This window comes from Entelurus aequoreus, linkage group LG13 (assembly GCF_033978785.1).
Source record: "Entelurus aequoreus isolate RoL-2023_Sb linkage group LG13, RoL_Eaeq_v1.1, whole genome shotgun sequence".
In the NCBI taxonomy this organism is placed as follows: domain Eukaryota; kingdom Metazoa; phylum Chordata; class Actinopteri; order Syngnathiformes; family Syngnathidae; genus Entelurus; species Entelurus aequoreus.
In genome coordinates this window covers 18438860-18446359 of record NC_084743.1, presented here as the reverse complement: position 1 = coordinate 18446359, position 7500 = coordinate 18438860, and the positions used below count along the sequence as shown (strand labels likewise).

The 7500-nt window shown below is 36.7% G+C and overlaps 2 protein-coding genes and 1 long non-coding RNA gene across 4 annotated transcripts in view; 2 read left to right on the top strand and 1 right to left on the bottom strand.

The window, feature by feature from the left end:
• Positions 1–7500, top strand: part of LOC133663222 (frizzled-7-like) — a 791936-nt gene that overhangs the window by 182463 nt on the left and 601973 nt on the right. The window lies entirely within an intron of this gene.
• LOC133663220 (neuropilin-2-like) overlaps positions 1–7500 on the top strand; it is a 342926-nt gene that overhangs the window by 252389 nt on the left and 83037 nt on the right. The gene's annotated exons all lie outside the window — the stretch shown is intronic.
• Positions 1–7500, bottom strand: part of LOC133663223 (uncharacterized) — a 54698-nt gene that overhangs the window by 47048 nt on the left and 150 nt on the right. The window lies entirely within an intron of this gene.

The following is a 7500-nucleotide window of genomic DNA, read 5'->3' as shown; positions in this document are numbered from 1 at the left end:
CAGTTTGATACACACTTAAATAAATTGCCAGAAATAGCCAATTTGCTCAATTTACCTTTAACTCTATGTTATTATTAATAATTAATGATATTTACACTTAATTGAACGGTTTAAAAGAGGAGAAAACACGAAAAAAATGACAATTCAATTTTGAAACATAGTTTATCTTCAATTTCGACTCTTTAAAATTCAAAATTCAACCGAAAAAAAGAAGAGAAAAACGAGCTAATTCGAACCTTTTTGAAAAAATTTAAAAAATAATTTATGGAACATCATTAGTAATTGTTCCTGATTAAGATTCATTTTAGAATTTTGATGACATGTTTTAAATAGGTTAAAATCCAATTTACACTTTGTTAGAATATATAACAAATTGGACCAAGCTATATTTCTAACAAAGACAAATCATTATTTCTTCTAGATTTTCCAGAACAAAAATTTTAAAATAAATTCAAAAGATTTTGAAATAAGATTTAAATTTGATTCTACAGATTTTCTAGATTTGCCGGAATATTTTTTTTGAATTTTAATCATAATAAGTTTGAAGAAATATTTCACAAATATTCTTCGTCGAAAAAACAGAAGCTAAAATGAAGAATTAAATTAAAATGTATTTATTATTCTTTACAATAAAAAAAATAAATGTACTTGAACATTGATTTAAATTGTCAGGAAAGAAGAGGAAGGAATTTAAAAGGTAAAAAGGTATATGTGTTTAAAAATCCTAAAATCATTTTTAAGGTTGTATTTTTTCTCTAAAATTGTCTTTCTGAAAGTTATGAGAAGCAAAGTAAAAAAATTAATGAATTTAAACAAGTGAAGACCAAGTCTTTAAAATATTTTCTTGGATTTTCAAATTCTATTTGAGTTTTGTCTCTCTTAGAATTAAAAATGTCGGGCAAAGCGAGACCAGCTTGCTAGTAAATAAATACAATTTAAAAAATAGAGGCAGCTCACTGGTAAGTGCTGCTATTTGAGCTATTTTTAGAACAGGCCAGCGGGCTACTCATCTGGTCCTTACGGGCTACCTGGTGCCCGCGGGCACCGCGTTGGTGACCCCTGCTGTAGTCCATAAGCTTCTTCTTTTTCTCTATCTTCTTGTTATGGGACATTCATCCTCCGCTGTTGCCATTTCTGATATAAAGTAGTGTAAAGTTCTTACTTATATCTGTCAGTAAACTCGCCATGAAAGCGCTAAAACATACCGGTGTAGTGAGTTTACATTATTCACCCAAGGAACTTTAGTTATTAGAGTTCTGGTCAGACGGTTTTTCACGGGACACATTTCCGGCCTTGTTGTTTCCGGATGAGGAGATGCTGCTCCGTTATTGATTGAAGTAAAGTCTGAATGTCATTAAAACAGTTAGCTCCATCTTTTGACACTTCTTCCACTCCCGTCCTTGCACGCTACACCGCTACAACAAGGATGACGGGGACGACCCCTTGCAGCACTAACTCTTCCGGGACGCTACAATATACTGCCTTTGCGTACCGGCCCAATATTAAGTCAGGCTGATTAGAAAAAAATAAATGTACATACAATATGTATTATGTTGTGCTAAAATAAATACAATAAATTAATAATAAATATGTTTCTTAACTAAACTGTCAATAAAATTAAAGTGCTAATGAAAATACAGCTGCACCACTTTAGTCATAATTTTTGCACTTTAAGAAATTTCTTTATGACATTAGTGCCAGACTTCTTCTGTTTGTTTTATATTGTCATTGCTGCCACAAGTGGTGGAAAAGAGTATTACAACTAAGTGCCACTGCGGCGTATACGAACCTACAGCTGAAAAAGACATATATTACATTATAGGGGGCGCTAAGAAACACTGGTATATAGTAGAGATGTCCGATGATATTATCGGCCGATAAATGCTTTAAAATGTAATATTGGACATTATCGGTATTGGTTTCAAAAAGTAAAATGTAAATTTTATTAAAACGCTGCTGTACGGAGTGGTACACGGACGTAGGGAGAAGTACAGAGCAGTTGCGTCTCTCAGTCATACTTGCCAACCCTTCCGATTTTCCCGGGAGACTCCCGAATATCAGTGCCCCTCCCGAAAATCTCCCTGGGCAACCATTCTCCCGAATTTCTCCCGATTTCCACCCAGACAACATTATTGGGGGCGTGCCTTAAAGGCACTGCCTTTGCGTCCCGGCCCAGTCACATAATATCTACGGCTTTTCACACACACATGTGAATGCAATGCCTACTTGGTCAACAGCCATACAGGTCACACTGAGGGTGCTGTATAAACAACTTTAACACTGTTACAAATATGCGCCACACTGTGAACCCACACCAAACAAGAATGACAAACACATTTCGTGAGAACATCCGCACCGTAACACAACATAAACACAACAGAACAAATAAAAAACATTAAAAGTGGTATTTAAAGAGCCAACAGGTGAAATGTAACAAGAAAATGTAGCAATGTTTACTCTAATCACACAAAGCTGCCATGTAGGCTGTTTCTTTCTTTAAAATATAATAATGAATCAAAATCAATGTCATTATGAATTATTCACCTATTCAAGGCTCCAATTACGTCACATTAAATATTTTGAGATATTTTTGGGGGAAAATGTTGCATATTTTGTGTTTGTCATGTAAAAAAACGAGCTGTTTTTTTAAAGGGCCTAAAACGAACAAACAAAAAACATAAACAACAATAAAACTTATAATTGACAGATAGATCTGAAGTTGATCTCGAGATTATTGAGTTAAAAGTAAACAGTAAAAAAAATAATAATTATAATTTATTTTTTTACACTTTAATGAGTAGGACCCTTTTTGATCCCCTACAATTTTAGTGTGATTAGTTTTTAAGTGTCATTGCTCAAAAAATAATAATGAATTAAAATCAATGGTGTTATGAGTTATTGACCTTTTTAAGGCTCCAATTATTATATAATCTCCCACTTAAAAATTTTATTGGGTGAAAATATTGCATATTTTGTGCTTTTTTTTTTTCATTTAAAAAAAGGGTTTTCTTTGACAAAAAGAGCATACAATTTAACTCTTTAAAAAATGTTATGTTGACAGACCTAATGTTGATCTAGAGATTTAAAAACTTGGATAATAACACAAATAATAATACTGAATAATGACACATTTTTTATATTTTTTGGACCAAAACCCTTTGGGGTCAAGCCTGAGTTATTTTTTATACATATATTGTATTGGTTTTTAAAATAAAAAATATCAAAATGGCCCCTGCTAGCTTTGATTTTTCAATGTGCGGCCCTCAGTGGAAAAAGTTTGGACACCCCTGCTCTAAAGGCTTAGTTGGCCACATGCGTGGACAGCACCTTTTAGCTCTTATTTCCAAAATTGGGGTCCTATGGCCGCTTATGTGGACACTTATACTGCCATCTGGTGGTGTCAGAACAGTATAACATAGAATGGAATTTGGAAAAAAAAAAGTGTAAAAATAAGAATTAGCATGTCACTAAACATGAAGTACACGTTTGTGTACTTATGGACTAAGTACATCATATCAAAAGATGATTTTTAGTTTTTATTGTAATTAGGGTCCAATAAGCCCAAATAGCAAAGAGAAATAAAAAAAGCATGTAAACAAACAGCTTGGGCCTTAAAGGCCTACTGAAATGCAATTGTCTTATTTAAACGGGGATAGCAGATCCATTCTATGTGTCATACTTGATCATTTCGCGATATTGCCATATTTTTGCTGAAAGGATTTAGTAGAGAACATCGACGATAAATTTCGCAACTTTTGGTCGCTGATAAAAAAAAAGCCTTGCCTGTACCGGAAGTAGCGTGACGTCACAGGTTGTGGAGCTCCACATTGTTTACAATCATGGCCACCAGCAGCGAGAGCGATTCGGACCGAGAAAGCGACGATTTCCCCATTAATTTGAGCGAGGATGAAAGATTCGTGGATGAGGAAAGTGAGAGTGAAGGACTAGAGGGCAGTGGAAGCGATTCAGATAGGGAAGATGCTGTGAGAGGCGGGTGGGACCTGATATTCAGCTGGGAATGACTACAACAGTAAATAAACACAAGACATATATATACTCTATTAGCCACAACACAACCAGGCTTATATTTAATATGCCACAAATTAATCCTGCATAAAAACACCTGCGTGTTTGTTACGCTAGCTCCTAGCTCCTCTGCTAGCTCCTAGCTCCATAGAACACGCCAATACAATTCAAACACCTGATCAACACACACAATCACTCAGCCCAAAAGACCGTTCACCTAACCCAAGGTTCATAAAGCTTATATATTTTTAAAAAGTTACGTACATACGCAAAAAAAAGTTGCGCACATACGGTCAAGCGATCAAATGTTTAGAAGCCAAAGCTGCATACTCACAGTAGCACGTCTGCGTCTTTGTCATCCAAATCAAAGTAATCCTGGTAAGAGTCTGTGTTGTCCCAGTTCTCTACAGGCGTCTGTGTATCGAAGTCAAAAGTCCTCCTGGTTAGAGTCTCTGTTATCTGAGTTCTTCCATCTTGACTGCATCTTTCGGGAATGTAAACAAAGAAGCGCCGGCTGTGTACTGTTGTGGCTGACTACGTTCAAAAAATACGTCCATTTCGCACCGACAACTTTCTTCTTTGCTTGCTCAGCTTCCTTCTCCATAATGCAATGAACATGATTGCAACAGATTCACGAACACAGATGTCCAGAATACTGTGGAATTATGAAATGAAAACAGAGCTTTTTCGTATTGGCTTCAATGTGGAAGGCATACCCGTGTTCGCCGGTCTACGTCACGCGCATACGTCATCCTCAGAGGCGTTTCGAACCGGAAGTTTAGCGGCAAATTTAAAATGTCACTTTATAAGTTAACCCGGCCGTATTGGCATGTGTTATAATGTTAAGATTTCATCATTGATATATAAACTATCAGACTGCGTGGTCGGTAGTAGTGGCTTTCAGAAGGCCTTTAAGAGGTTAAACCGGTCCCTGGTGGAAAAAAGGTGGGGGACCCCTGCTGTAAATGATTACAGTGAAATATTCAAATACAAATGACAGACTGGCGTTCTGTTTACGTGCGTAGTCGTCTATGTACGTGCTACTGGAGATGAAATATTCCACAGAGATGTTTACAGATAAATGTGCCACCAGCGAACACAAACACAAGTTGAGTGGATCTCTTCAACGACACACAAGTCTGCACATTTTAAAAGGAGACCACGTTTGCTCCAAAGCGCAGTCTCGGCGCTCGCTGGTGCACGCTCGGCCTTGTAAAGCCCAAAGCTCCGAAGTGTATTGTTTACAAATCCAGCTGCTGACGCCGCGAGAATCAGCGCCAACGCCGTTATCGTTATCTGGGCTCCAGCGCCGCGTGAAGCTCTCCCGACTTTGCCACACACCGTGTTTCACATTCAGTCAAGGGCCTGCACATGTGTGTCGGAGGTAATTGTGCGTCACGACTCTCGGGAGAGTCCCGCAGCAAACATAATTGTTGCTTATTACTTCCTTAACTAGAGCCTGTTTGTTCCCTCGGGCATAGGACGCTACTTTTTACGACATGGGCGCCTTCACAATGAGGGAACTACTCGCAATACCTCGTAAAGTGACTCTTTCCTGTTGATATACATCATCGCTTTTGGACCCTCATCTACAAAAAAAAAATCATAAACATGAACATTTACTGTATTTTCCGGACTAAATTTGGGGGGGGAAATGTGTTTTCTATAAATTAGCCGCACCGGACTATAAGCCTTAGACTTCATCTTTATTGTCCCCGAGGGGCAATTTGGTTTGCAGCAGTAGTCATTAAAAACAAGGTACAGCAGTAAAAACAAGGTACAGCAGTAAAAACAAGGTACAACAGTAAAAACAAGGTACAACAGTCAAAACAAGGTACAGCATTAAAAACAAGGTACAACAGTAAAAACAAGGTACAGCATTAAAAACAAGGTACAGCAGTAAAAACAAGGTACAACAGTAAAAACAAGGTACAACAGTCAAAACAAGGTACAGCATTAAAAACAAGGTACAACAGTAAAAACAAGGTACAGCAGTAAAAACAAGGTACAACAGTAAAAACAAGGTACAACAGTCAAAACAAGGTACAGCATTAAAAACAAGGTACAACAGTAAAAACAAGGTACAGCATTAAAAACAAGGTACAGCAGTAAAAACAAGGTACAACAGTAAAAACAAGGTACAACAGTCAAAACAAGGTACAGCATTAAAAACAAGGTACAGCAGTAAAAACAAGGTACAACAGTAAAAACAAGGTACAACAGTAAAAACAAGGTACAACAGTCAAAACAAGGTACAGCATTAAAAACAAGGTACAACAGTAAAAACAAGGTACAACAGTCAAAACAAGGTACAGCATTAAAAACAAGATACAACAGTAAAAACAAGGTACAGCATTAAAAACAAGGTACAGCAGTAAAAACAAGGTACAACAGTAAAAACAAGGTACAACAGTCAAAACAAGGTACAGCATTAAAAACAAGGTACAACAGTAAAAACAAGGTACAGCATTAAAAACAAGGTACAACAGTCAAAACAAGGTACAGCATTAAAAACAAGGTACAGCAGTAAAAACAAGGTACAACAGTAAAAACAAGGTACAACAGTCAAAACAAGGTACAGCATTAAAAACAAGGTACAGCCGTAAAAACAAGGAACAGCATTAAAAACAAGGTACAGCAGTAAAAACAAGGTACAACAGTCAAAACAAGGTACAGCAGTAAAAACAAGGTACAGCATTAAAAACAAGGTACAGCAGTAAAAACAAGGTACAACAGTAAAAACAAGGTACAACAGTCAAAACAAGGTGCAGCATTAAAAACAAGGTACAACAGTAAAAACAAGGTACAGCATTAAAAACAAGGTACAACAGTCAAAACAAAGTACAACAGTCAAAACAAGGTACAGCATTAAAAACAAGGTACAGCATTAAAAACAAGGTACAGCATTAAAAACAAGGTACAACAGTCAAAACAAGGTACAGCATTAAAAACAAGGTACAGCATTAAAAACAAGGTACAGCATTAAAAACAAGGTACAACAGTCAAAACAAGGTACAACAGACAAAACAAGGTACGAATACATAAAATACATACAACATACAAACCATCATGAAGGCATTGAGTTAAAAACATTTGTAATACAATAAAAACTAATCATCACACGTCGCTTCCCACGAAAGTGACTGCATAGCAGCTAAGCTTGTTTACGAAGCTCATTTATAAAGTCAACAGCTGAGGGAACAAGCCGCAGATATATACGTTGTGAAATTAGTTATTTATACAGGAATATTCTGTAAACGTTTATTTACATACCTCAATTGTCTCCAAATGGTGCCTGTAACAGGCAGTAAAACGGCTGATCAAACAAAACAGAAGTCATCGTCATGGACCCACTAGTTGCGGAAGCTAGCTCTCGAAACAGCTAAACAGACTCAATAACTCCACGGTGACGTTCTGGTGACTTTACTGAGGAATTTGTGAAACTGAAGCAACACAAAAATAATGTTAAAAAGT